The sequence below is a fragment of the Phalacrocorax carbo genome, chromosome 11 (genome assembly GCF_963921805.1).
Source record: "Phalacrocorax carbo chromosome 11, bPhaCar2.1, whole genome shotgun sequence".
Classification (NCBI taxonomy): domain Eukaryota; kingdom Metazoa; phylum Chordata; class Aves; order Suliformes; family Phalacrocoracidae; genus Phalacrocorax; species Phalacrocorax carbo.
Genome location: NC_087523.1, coordinates 1,908,718 through 1,921,234, shown reverse-complemented (window position 1 = coordinate 1,921,234; position 12,517 = coordinate 1,908,718).

The window sequence follows — 12,517 nt, the reverse complement described above, 5'->3', positions numbered from 1 at the left end:
CAGGAGGAGGATGAGGATTGTGTCCAGTCCTTCCCAAACTCAGCCTACAACATCAAGCCTAACCTTACTCGTCTCCTCTGCTACTATTTAAAGAGAAGTCCCCAGGATGGGACCAGCACATTCCTGCTGACCACCACCAAATCTCCTTGGCCGTTGGGGATCTACCCTTCTCTAAGCTCCAGGAACATGATGACCGAGGCACTTCCAGTGCTTCACTCTCAGGCTTTTGAATTTAATTTGTTCTTTTTTTCCCACCCAGATTACTGGGACCTACTTTTTCACCTGATGTGGTTTAATTAACAGGGCTTTTAAGTAAACTTCTGGCTCAGGGCAAGCTCAGGAGAGGGGACAATCAACCAAGTCCCATGTGGCACCAGCAACACCTTCTCCTGTGCCTGACCCTCTCCTTGAAATATGCATCTCTATGAATATAGATGAAAGAAAGAAAAGGCATTTCTACTGTGGAGGTGGAAAACACCCCCCTTCCCAGCCCTTTCCCATCAAGGAACTTCACTTCAATACAATTAAAACTGAATTAATAAAGACACCAATGTTTTTAGTGGAGGAAACACATCAGTATGACCTTGCTCTTCCTCAGTTACCGAAGCAGATCTAGCAGAATGGCAGCATCAAGGCCGTGATCCAAAGTGGGCAACGGAGAGACCAGGAAAAACAGTGAGAGAGAGAAAAGTCACACAGTAAAACCCGTCTGGCTCGTAGCATCTTGCGTATAAAATGGTATAAACCCACCTTCTACAGCCCATCCAGGCAACTCCTGCTCTGCCATGGCAAGGGGGTTCCTAGTGAAAAATAAATTATAAGCTCTTACTTAACGCAAATTTTAGACAAAAAGAAGAGAACAAAGGAGTCCTCCAGGCAAAAAATGCGGGAAATTATGATCATTAATAATTTCTTCAGCTCTTAACTACAAGATTTTCATCAGTTTTCTGAGGCGGCATCACACTAACTTTCCAGTCACAAAATCCATAAACCCACAAAGAAAAAACCCCAAAAAGACCTGCTTGACCACATAAAAACAAATGAAGAAGAACTTGCCAACATCAAGGCGCTCCGATTTGAATGTATCCAGAACATGCAGTCTTTGAAAGGCCTAGAAACATCCTTGGGCTTCCTGGTAGGTGGAAAACTGCCCAAAACCACATTCTTACAGTGAAGAGTGAGGAGGACAATAAAATACAGTTTGTCTTCAAGATTCCTAGTGTCACGTGTTCAAATGTTGGTGTGAAAGACGAGGCCCTCATGCACAGTTTTAGATCTACACTAACAAGTTGCCTAATTTTCACGAGTCCCAGGTACTCCTGTGCCCAGGGAAGACGGTGAAGCTTCAGGAGCTCTGAAGTCATTCAGAAATAGAGTTACACAGTCAGCACGATTTTGGGATGCACGTGCTTGAAAATGATACTTCTTTCTTCTTTGAGAAACCAGAATGCAGATCCCTGTGTGTCATCTATTAGACTATATAAATAAATACCGAAACAAAGGGAACTCCTAGCTCACACCCAGAAGAGATGCTGTTAGAAATCCAGACCCTACCCATGATTTCAGTGTCTGGAGAGTCCCATCTCGCACCTCAAAGCGTTTCCAAGCCTGGAGTTTGATCTGGGTCTGCAGTGCTTTGTACTGTTTTCTCAGGGGTGCAGCATTTTCCATGCTCTTTCCAGCAGAAATATTTTCACACTGCCCATTTCAGTTTTTATAGAGTCACAAGGCAAATTTACAGCTGAGAAATTTCTCTCTCACTCCACATTGCCTTCCAGCTTTAGTGTCTGCAGGCCTATAGGCATGAAAATTTATACCCTCTTAACTCGCATCAACTTTAAATGGCTGCTAATGAAATCTCTGGGAACCAGCACGATCCCGGGTGGATTTTTGGCCGCTGCATCAGTTCAGGCTCAATGTGGCCAACGAGACCCTTCCCTGCGCTTTGCCCAGTGCTCATTGCAGGCTCAGAAACAGCATCGCAGCCTCCCAGGCTGGGCAGGCGTGTGTCTTCTTGCCCCTTTCTCTGGCCCCATAAGTCTTGCCTTCTTTTTACACAGTCTCCAACCCCTAACAGAAGCCACCCCCTTTCAGGGCATCCTGGGGGGAGACGGGGCGCACACATGGTACCTCTCTCCCTGGAAAGGCAGTGACTGAGGGGAGAGATGGTTGGCGTCTGTTAAACCAGGAGAGGCCTGGAGAACATGGGTGAGGGATGCTACTCAGACACGTGGGCATTAAAAGGGGTGGCCAAGAACAAATACCTTCTGGAGCATGCAACATGGCACTCCAGCAGTCACTGCTGCAGGACGGGGGATACCGGGGGAGTAGCTGGGTCCAAGAATGCAGGTGCACAAATTCAGCAGTTAAACATCAATCTAGAGCTGTTACATAAAGAGATACCAGGAAACTCCCTGTATTTGGCTCAGAAAAACCCATTAACTGCATGTTGATGTACGGTTATTTCAGGAGCGTGTTTGCCCTGCTCTTACACAGCGTCCCTAGGCATCTGCTGCAGCAGCACACCCCGCACCCTGAGCCTGGCCCAGCAAAGCCACCCTACAGCGTTATTTCCTACAGGCTCAGCAAGCAGCTCAGGCTACACCTCCCACCCTTTGGCTGTGCTCCCCCTCCCAGGCCAGGCCCTCAAGCTTTTAATCTCCAGCAGCAGGTCCATTTTGAAAGGCTTTGTAGCTCATCACCACCACCTACCCATGGCCGAGCGCGGCGGAGGAGCCCGCCGGTGCTTTCTCATCCCTGCAGCAGGAGGTTGGTAGAAATGGGTGACGACACGTGGCTTGCTGGGACCCATCCTGCCAGCAGTGCTCCCAAAGGGAAAAAAAGTGATCCCAAACTCATTTTCTGGGAGATCTGGTGCTTTGTGTCTCCTGAAGCTATTTACCAGCTTAAGCGCTTTGCAGGACTCTTATATGTAGTTTCTAAAGCCCAGCTGAGGCCCAGAGCTGCTCAAATTGGGTCAGTTCAAGACACACCCATGAGGAACCACTATTAAAAGAACATTACAAGCAAGTGGAGGAGCCTGCAGATGTTAGGAAATGGCCGAGTTGGCTTTAAGTGCCTGCAGCAGGATATGTGCTAACCTGAGCCACCTGAGTGCTATGCTGAGATGGCCTCGGGGGGATGCTTTTCTGTTTGCTGTGCATGATCCCCTCTGTGCCAATAATAAGAGACTCCCCCGGTTCTGTTTGCTGGCTGTCATGCTTCTACATCAGAAATTCATGTTCATGCTTTGTCCTAGAAACCATCTTGACTTTGCCTTATTTTTACTCTTTGGCAGCACCAGAAAACCAAAACAATAGGCTGGAACAGAGCAGGACAAAAGGGTTTTAGAACAACGGACCCCACCGACCCTGGTTTGCAATGGCGATGTTTCCGTACGGCATCTACGCTGCCCCCTCGCTTCCCTACCAAAGGTGTGAAGGTTACCTGAGAAATCTGGTGGGAATTCGCTCAGTTATTGCTGCTGGAGACCTCGTGGGAGGTTGTAGATGGCTTAATGTGACTGAAGAAACAAGTGAACGGCATGGCTTCAGTTAAAAATGGGCTGGATAATGTTAATGTCTAGTTGCCCGAGCAGAGTAGCACCGGGATGCTCTCGGCTGCCCCTCCGGGCACCCCGAACCTCCCGCCTTGGGTTTTGTGGACAAAGAGGCAACCGGGTGGTCGCGTCAATGAAATGGCTGCCTCTGAAAGGAGGTGCGATGCCATCTTCCACCCAGCTAGTGGATACCCCGAGCACAGCGGTGTGGAAATGAAAATCAGGCACCAATCCGTCCGCTGCCGCTGACGGCCAGGGAAGAAATGCCTGTGTCCGCGTGTAGGAAGGTGTGCCGCTGCCGGCAGGGGCAGGCAGCCCTGGGATGCTCCGGGTTTCGCAGCTGAAGGGCTGAATGTGTGTGTTGGCTCTGCGTGGGGCGAAGGAGAAGAGCCAAAAGCGTCCCTGCAGGCGAAGGGAGAGGGGACGGTGCAGCAGCGGGAGCCCTGCGCGCAGCCCCCCGGGCGCCGGCAGCCCCGGCTCCGCACCTGAGCGCAGCCCTTCCAGCACAGCCTCCCGCTCCCGGGCCAGCTCCTCTCTTCGAGGAACTCCCGTGAATATATGTTGGTTTTTTTCCTTTCTGAGCCACAAAGGAAACCTGTCTCTTGCAGACGATTTGCTTTGGGCAGAGAGGAACGAGAACCTTGTGAGAGGCCAGAAAATGACGCCCTCCATTCTAGCCATGATGTATCCCGCTAATTATTCACTCGCTCAGCCCCTCCTGCCGTTCCATACCAGCCCCCCACTCCCCAGCCATGCCCTCCGTGTCTTCCCTCCTGCACCCACCACTTCTTCTCCTCTGCCCTGGTTTTACAGCAGAGCCGATGCCCCCCAGCGCCCTCCCCCTCGCCTTTGCCTTCCGCACCAATCTCCTTTTTAAAAAAATTATTTCCCTCTCCATCCAATTTCATTCCTTTTATTTTTTTTTTTTTCCTCTCTTTTCCTCGTCTTCTTTCCAAACTGAGAATTTTCAGCTCGGGGTAGGAATGGCCAAAGTGTAAATTCAGACTTTTATTACATGGCCTTTTGCAGCCTGGCATGCAGCATTCAATTTGGAGCGGAGTGTCCTAGCTCTGTTGCATGCCGAGATCTGTTGTCCAGATGAATTAATTCCAGATTATATGTGGGTGTGGACTTCAGCTGGGCAAAATTTGGATACCCTGGTTTAGTCATTATTCTCTGATGAATCTCTTGGTGACAGTCTTTGCCCCTATTGTTCTGAGGTGAGCCCCATGGCAAAAAATGTGAAGGCAAGAAACAAAAGAATATAAAGAAAGGTTACGAAATCAAATTCAGTAAGGCAGGGTTATTGTCCCTCCATTCCGCCTCCTCTGTCCTCCATTTGAGATTGGATTTTGCAGGAAAAAAAAAAAAAAAAGCCCCGTAGGACAGACAGAGGGACCGGGTTTGCAGGGCAGGTTGTGGGGGGAGCAGGGGGCCGGCAGCCCGTCCCGCCGCGTCTCCCCGGACGGCGAGCAGCCCGCCGGGACCTACACGGCCCAAATTAAACCGCAGAGAAAGGGAGGAGGAAGTTATCATCAATTCTTAACATTTTATTTCTTTACTGGGTTAAACAAGGAGCGGAGAAAACCTCTGCCCCAAAATACAACAGAACTGAAAGCATTACAGGTACAGAGACTATTGAACACAGAGAGTAGTAGGATAATATCTTTAATACAACTGAATTATAGCATGGTTTTGTGTTTTTGTTGGGTTTTTTTGTTTGTTTTCTGTCAAACCATTTTGGAAAATAAATGTAATAGGAACTAGTGCAAAAAAGTTCTAAACATGAAGCACAGTGTATAAAATGGCATAAGAAAACTGTCCCCTCGAGGACACAGTCACTTTCTTATGACAGAGGGGAGAAAGAGAAACAGAAGGGGGGTGGGAACAGAGAGGGAGGGTCCGGGAGGCAGAGGAAGAAAGCTGGAAAGAAAGAGAAACCGGGCAGGGGGATTAGAAAGAATATTTTGACTTCAGCAGTATGTTTGTTGGTTTTTTTGTTGGTTTTTTTTTCTTTTCACCTCGCCACCGTGTACTGTAAAAGGACCCTTTTCTGTAGGTCTGAGCTCTGTAACCACCGACATTTCACAAGCACTTGAGAAGGGTTCGGTCACAAGCAGCCTGGTCACACACACACGCACAGGCAAAGCCATCCCGGCGGGGGTCCCCCCGCGCCCCTCGCGCCTGCCGCCGCGCCGGGACCCCCCGGCCCGGCTCCCGCCAGCAGCAGAGGGGCGCAGAGACCTCGCCCCGGCTGCCAGAAACAGCACCTCCCGCGCTCCGATGGAGACGGGCGAGAGGGCACGGGCGCCTTCCTCGGGGCTCTCCTCGCTACTCTCCCCTGAAACGGTTCTCGCTGAACCGCGGCGCTTGCTGTTCTCGCTCCGTGGCATCCCCGCCGGACCAGCGCGTTTAATTTCTTCCAAATTTAACCTCCCACACGAACATGTGGGAGTATCTCTGGTTTTGAAGGCATCCCGTAACTGTGATGTCTGAATGCATGGGAGGCTAGAAGAAGCTGGATTTGTTTTGGTTTGGAAAAGAAAACAGAGCTTGGTTAGTGGGATGGCTGAGGACCTAGAGAAGACGATGTGCTTCCCGCCAGGCAGCGGGACCTCAGCAGCGAATTCCCAAGGGGAACGCGCCCAAGCGGCTCCCAAGGTGTTTTATCCTGGACTGGAACCGTCCTGGTAAGAAAGGCAGCTCTCCAATTCGCTTTCACCACGGAGCCGCTCAGCCTGCTGCCCCCAAGAAATTGGCTGGATGCTATTTTAAGTAGAGCTGGTTGGAATTCCTTACAAATTGCTATTCTCTCCGAATCCACTGCCACCGGTTCCAACTGTGCGAGCAGAAAAAGTGTGATTGATTTCCCTCCCCCCCCCCCATTTTTTTTTTTGAAAATGAAAGGTTTTGTGGGAAAGGGCCGTTCTTGATCCATTTCTCAATTTGAAAAAAAAATCGGTCACAATTATCAATATGGCTTGTTTTGACAAGTTTCAAAATAATTAAAAAACCAGTCTGCCTTGAAATGTCTTTTTGTTTTGCAACTCAAGCACGTACAGTTCCCAAATACGTTTAAAAATGGCAAAACCACCCCCAAATTTCATAAGCCAAACCTAATGTTTTTTTTTTGGGGGGGGAGTTTCAGTTTACAACAAGCGAAGCTGTCGACCCCCTGGCCTGAAAAAGGATCGGCGTTAAACGCTAACGAGGCTGGAAACCACTCCTGACCTTGTTTCGAACAAAAGTACTAGACACGCAGCCTATGAAGGGAAGCTGGTCTTTAGTAACGCAGCCCATCTCCTGCCCGCGAACACCCGGTCCTGCGCGCAGGGGCTGAGCTTTGCTCAAACCCCAACAACTTTTAAAAGGAATTACATAATTTTCTTTTAAAATCACCCTTAATTGAAAATCACCTATCCTTCGCGTACGGCCACAGCGTTTCCTTTGCTCCCTCCACCCCAGGGGGGGCAGAACTGCAGGTCGCTTTGGACACTGCCCCGGAGCCGCTGGTAGCGGTGGCCTCCCTCGCAGGGTCTCGGCGCGGCTCTGCACCACCCGGGGCACAGGTAAGACCCCTCCTTCGCCTACGGCCAGCGCTCCCCGCCCCGCGGGACGAGCGGCCGCCAGCCTGCGCCCGGGGCGGACACGGGCCACGTGTGGGACCCCCCCAAGGACCAGCCCGTGGGTGGCGGAGCGAGCCCCGTATTTGGGAGGAGGATGCTCTCCCCCGCTCAGCCATGGGGAGCGCGGTCGGTGCCGGCTTTGTTGTTTGAGACGGAGCCCGGGGCTGCAGGAATGGTGTAAAACACCTGGATTCTCTTGGCTGGCACTCAGAGCACGAGCAGAGCAGGCTTTCCCTATCCCCCTCCCTGCAGAGACGCACAGGGCTGGAAGCAGTCGCCCCAAAAGAACACCCAAAAACCTGATGAAAAGCTTCACTCCTGAAATAAAACTAAACGGTGCTTGGACCTGCGCAGCCCCCCCCACACCCCGGGCTGCCGTGATCCGAGAGCCCTCCGCGGGGGGACAAGGGGTGACTGCGGGGTCCCTAATGTAGCCTCACCCCGCTGGGACGCCCAAGAGCTGACTTTGATGGGCTAAAGTAGATCGTTATTAACGTCCTGCCTAAACATCAGACGCTGCCCTTCCTAACTTTTCAAATATAATTTAAGAGAGGTTTATACCCCCACGGATGGGAAGCTGCGGGGCAGCTCAGAAGTCCATAAACAAAATCGTCTGCCACACCGCATGGATTTTAACAGGGATTTTTGCAGAATCGAGTATGTTTCTGTCCTGATTTTGTCTCTCCCCATTTCTATAGGCATTCCGTTCCGGGGTGGTAGCGAGGTATCATATTATAATTTATCACAAGGCGCTGCATGACTTTCTGAGGGCAGAGCCTTCCATCCCAAGGCTGAGCAGAGGACAGTGCCCCTCCCTGCAGGACGGGGGTCCCTGTCCCACCGGCAGCGCAAGCGGCCCCGCTGCGTGCTGTAAATCACCCGCCTCCCCTGCAAGCGCGGCGCGGGGAGGCCTCGCCGCCCCGAAGGGAGGTACAGAGCTGGGCAACGAGACGCTTCATCGCAGGGCCGAGGAGGATCCTGCCCCGGGAGCAGCAGATATCAGGGAGTTTCTTTTTTCTTTTTTTAAAGGCGGGCAGAGGAACCGTCTCCCAGCATCGCCTGCAGTCCTGAGTGGCAGTGAATGAACTGCCCTGACATCTCCTATTGAAGCACAGCAAAATGTGTTGAACAAAAACCATTTCAAGATGTTTTCTGAGTGTTGCCAAGTTACTCAACATGTTCTGCTTTAGTTGTCAGATGCTTTCAAAGTGATTTCCCTAACTCAGAGCACGAATGGTGAGGGCTCTCCCTGGGAATCTTTTGCCTGGGGCTACCATGGATCTGTATTTTCATAAGAAAAAGGCCCAACTAACGATTAATCTTCACCAGAGGAAGCAGGGCCTTTCTTTGGGATTTTTCTTCAGTTATTTTTAATTAATTTGTACAACTGGCAGTTACATTAAAGTGCAAAACCCAGCACTAACGCTCCAGCTGGGCAGGACCCGGCTACCTTTCCTCCCGCAGCCCCATCTGCTCTGCCCTCCCGCATCCGGACCCTGCCCGCAGCATCACCCCTCGGCTCCCCGGTGCCACGGGGCAGAGAAAGCCTTTGCCAGGGAGGAATCACTGCTTTCCAATGGGCATGATTCTCTGAGCAGAGAGAAGTTTATCCACTGAAGGAAAGGTCGGGTTTTATAAATTAATCGCAATATGTGGCACCTTCTTTAGGGAGAAGAAATAAGATCATTGAATGAGAAGGAGAAAGCACCTTGGTTTTAATTTCCCGGAGGATAAATCCTGGTGTTTTCCAAGGTCCCAGGTGGCTGCAGGAGCGCGGCTCTGCCAAGGGCTCCTGCTCCCAGGCCTGCGCCGGGCACAGGAGGGGCTCGGACTGAAGCGTACCTGCACGCAGGGGGCAAAGAAACCCTTTCTCTCCTCATCCCAGGCACATTCACTCCATGTTCTAATAAGAATAATGTCAGTGGCATTATCTGAGACAATGTTAACGTCTCTTTTCTGGACTTTTCTCTTGTACAGCAAAGAGAAAGCTAATATAGATGGAGGATTATTAAGGTTGTAATGTCAGACCAAAGCGAAGATTTTTATCCGACAGCCTTATAATGATGGACTGCGACATACACCGCTTCCAGCTGCTCCGTCCTGTTCTGTGAACGGCCTCGTCTGGATTCATTTAACGAGATTGGCAAAGTGTTGAATACAGCATATGGTGCCCTAAAACCACAGAACTTATTGACAGCAGCCCAGACTCGCTAAATAAAAGAACTCCTTCCAAAAGCCTTGGTCTGTGAAGACTCAGCACTTTCCTTCCAGTCACACTAGGTAAAAGCCCAGCCCTGCGCCTGCCAGCGCGGCTCTGCGCCCCGCGCGCTCCCCCTGCCCGCGGACCCGGCAGCCTCCCTGCCGACCCGGCACGTTATCCTCACGTGAACGCCTCCCGGGAAGCCGCCGCTTGGAAAACGTGCGGCTCTCCCCTGGCTCCAGCAACAACTGGCCCTGCAGAGCCTCCTCGCTCCCGCGCTGATGAGGCTGACACAACTACACCTCCTCAGCAATCACACTAATGACCCCAGTTTTGAGACGGCTCAGCTTTCAGGCCATTCATCGGGATGCAGCGCGGGCTCTCTGCCTCCTGAGATGATGCTCATCAGCTGACGTTATGGAAGGTGAAGATGTTTGTCGCAGCTCCCAGGTTAATTTAGCAAAACCCTGCCCGCCCCCCCGAGTCCCTGAAGGTAACTCAGGCTATTCGACCTCACTCCCGCAGCCCTGCCGAAATCACCCATCACAAAACCTCCGCTCTCGGTGCTACCAGAAACTGCCCGAGGCACCGCCGCTCTGCTCGCCGGCGGCGCGGAACAGCCTCAAAGCTGGCGGAAGGGCACGCACCCCTCGGGAACGGTGTTTGCACTGGATTCACCAGAGCAAGCCCACAACACCATGAGCCCGCGACACGCCGAGCCCGCGACACGCCAAGCCTGTGACACCGCGAGCCCGCGACACCGCGAGCCCGCGACACCGCGAGCCCGCGACACCATGAGCCCGTGACACCGCGAGCCCGCGACACCGCGAGCCCGCGACACCATGAGCCCGCGACACCGCGAGCCCGCGACACCGCGAGCCCGCGACACCGCGCCGCCTGCGAGCGTGCGGGCTTGGGCGCTGCTCTGTGCTTCACCAGCAGACAATGAATAGGGCCAGTGACTCAGGGCCACTTGCTGACGCACCACACTGGGCTATTCTTCTCTCTCTAGATGAGTCGTTCAAAGATTGGATGCAGCCTATCTCTGAGAGAGGCGCCTGGAATTAGCTTAACTCTTGGCAGTACATGAAAAATCTAATTTCCTTAAGAAGGAACTGGATCCGGCTGTCTCGAGGCAGGCACAGGACTGTGCTCCCTCCCTCGGTCTGGCTGTATGCTTTTGCTACTCATCAAAACAGCTACCCAACTCATTTCTTTGCAGCAGAGCAAATGGAGTTGGATCCCTATTTGCTGAACTGTTGCATGCCCAAGTTCTTGGCCTGGTGTAAACTAGACTGAAAATATACCGATGCTGTGAGGAACAGTCAAATGAGAACGGTCCTACCTTTTTCTGGGTAGCAACAGCAAGGAAATCTGCTGAGGAAACGATCTCTGCCTCCTCCGTGAGCTCCACCTCTCCTGGCCCAACCACCAAGGGCCAGCGGGTTCACAGGCTTTGTATCTGCGGGACTTTGGTAACAGGCAACTGATACGTGTAAACATCACCCCAAAGCTCCGAGATTCAAGCCAAAGCAGAAATCAAACATTCAGCTGCTTCTCAGAGCCTCTTTGGTCTGGAAATGGGCTGGAAATGTTAGGAAACCTGTCCTTCCCACGAGATGCCTGGTACTTCCTTCTTCCAGCCGGGTAGGAAGTAGCTTTGCTCATGGGGCTCTGCCTGGGTTTGCCTCACGTCAACAGACCAGAAACCACAAAACTCTTACAGGCCTCAACTCTGGGACTTCTCAGGCCCTCGCAGGGGTCTGGGATCGGTTTGAGATGCAGCAGGACGTTCCTCCTGCTCCATCCCTGCCTCCCAGCAGGGCTGCAGCCCTCCACCCCAGGCTCTGCTGTAGGCTCCCTGGCAAGAGGCAGCCTCGAACCAGAGGGACCATCGCCCGTCCTCTGCAGGCAACGAGCAGGTTCACGTCCGTATCGCAACCAGGACATTTTGCAGCTGACTCGTGCTAAAACGCACCCTCCTCCTTCCCCTCGCCCGCACCCAGAATGAACTTTCTCATCTCTGGTGCCTGGCCTGGAGGTGCAGCGCTGTCCCCCATGCACCACCTCGCAGCGTTCACACTGGGAACAGTTCCTGGTGGGCGGGTGGGGAACTTGGGAGCTCCTAGGCAAGCGGGACCTGATGTCTATTTGGGGCTGAATCCCTGGATGTGCTGAGCTCAGGTTAGAAAAAAAAAACAACCAAACCCAAGTGAGCCAAATGAGGCTGCACCAGAGAGCACCTTGTCCGGCCGAGTCCAGCTCTCACAGCTGGGCTCCTAGAAATTTTCTGATCTGGGGGGGCATCCGTGGATAGAAAGTATTGACAAAAACTCTCTTCCCCAGCTGGGCTTTATTAGCGCCTCTTCTTTGTGTGGGAGACTCCCCCTACAAGCCAGATTTCTCCAGCCCTTTTGCCCAGTCCTTTTGCCTTCCAATTGATGATTTGTAGCTGGGAAGCATGGAAGGATGCCTTCTGACACCCTGCATCCGATTGTTACCGTGCGTGGCCCCACGCCCCCGCTTAGCCTGCGCACGGCCGGAGTCACACCTCCCTAACTCCTCTCGGAGACCAGCCACTCCGGTCAGGAAAGAAAGCAAAAAAAGGTTAAACCAAATCATCGGGACGCTTCGCAAAGTGGGATGCGGGAATGCCAGGGATGTCCCTCCTGCCCCGTGCCTCCTGCCTCCCTCTCCACCTCCTTGCACAGAGGAGCAGGAGAGGTAAGGCTGGCGGAGCAGGTTGGGGATGTAACGAGGCGAACCCCGAGTAGTACCACAGTGTAGCGTAATAGTGTCCCGCTCCTGTCCCCCAAATCCCACCAGCGAGGGGAATGCCACGCTGAGGACGCTGCACCCCGCCGGGATGGTTCTGCCTTGAGTTGGTGGGTTTTTTCCCCTGGGACAGGAGTGGGGGGCAAGGCTGTGCCAAGAGGGGCTGCCTCCCCGCCCGCCTGGCCCTTTGGGATTTACAGACCGAGAAGGAAAAGAAATGGGGGCTGGGATGACTGTCAAACCCTTGGCATGTCGCTGGCGGGTGAGGTGCGGGCGCCCAAGGCACTCACGGCAGACAGCCGGGAGATGCGCGGCAGTCCCAAGGGGACACCTCTTCTGAAGGGACCCCCTCCCCTC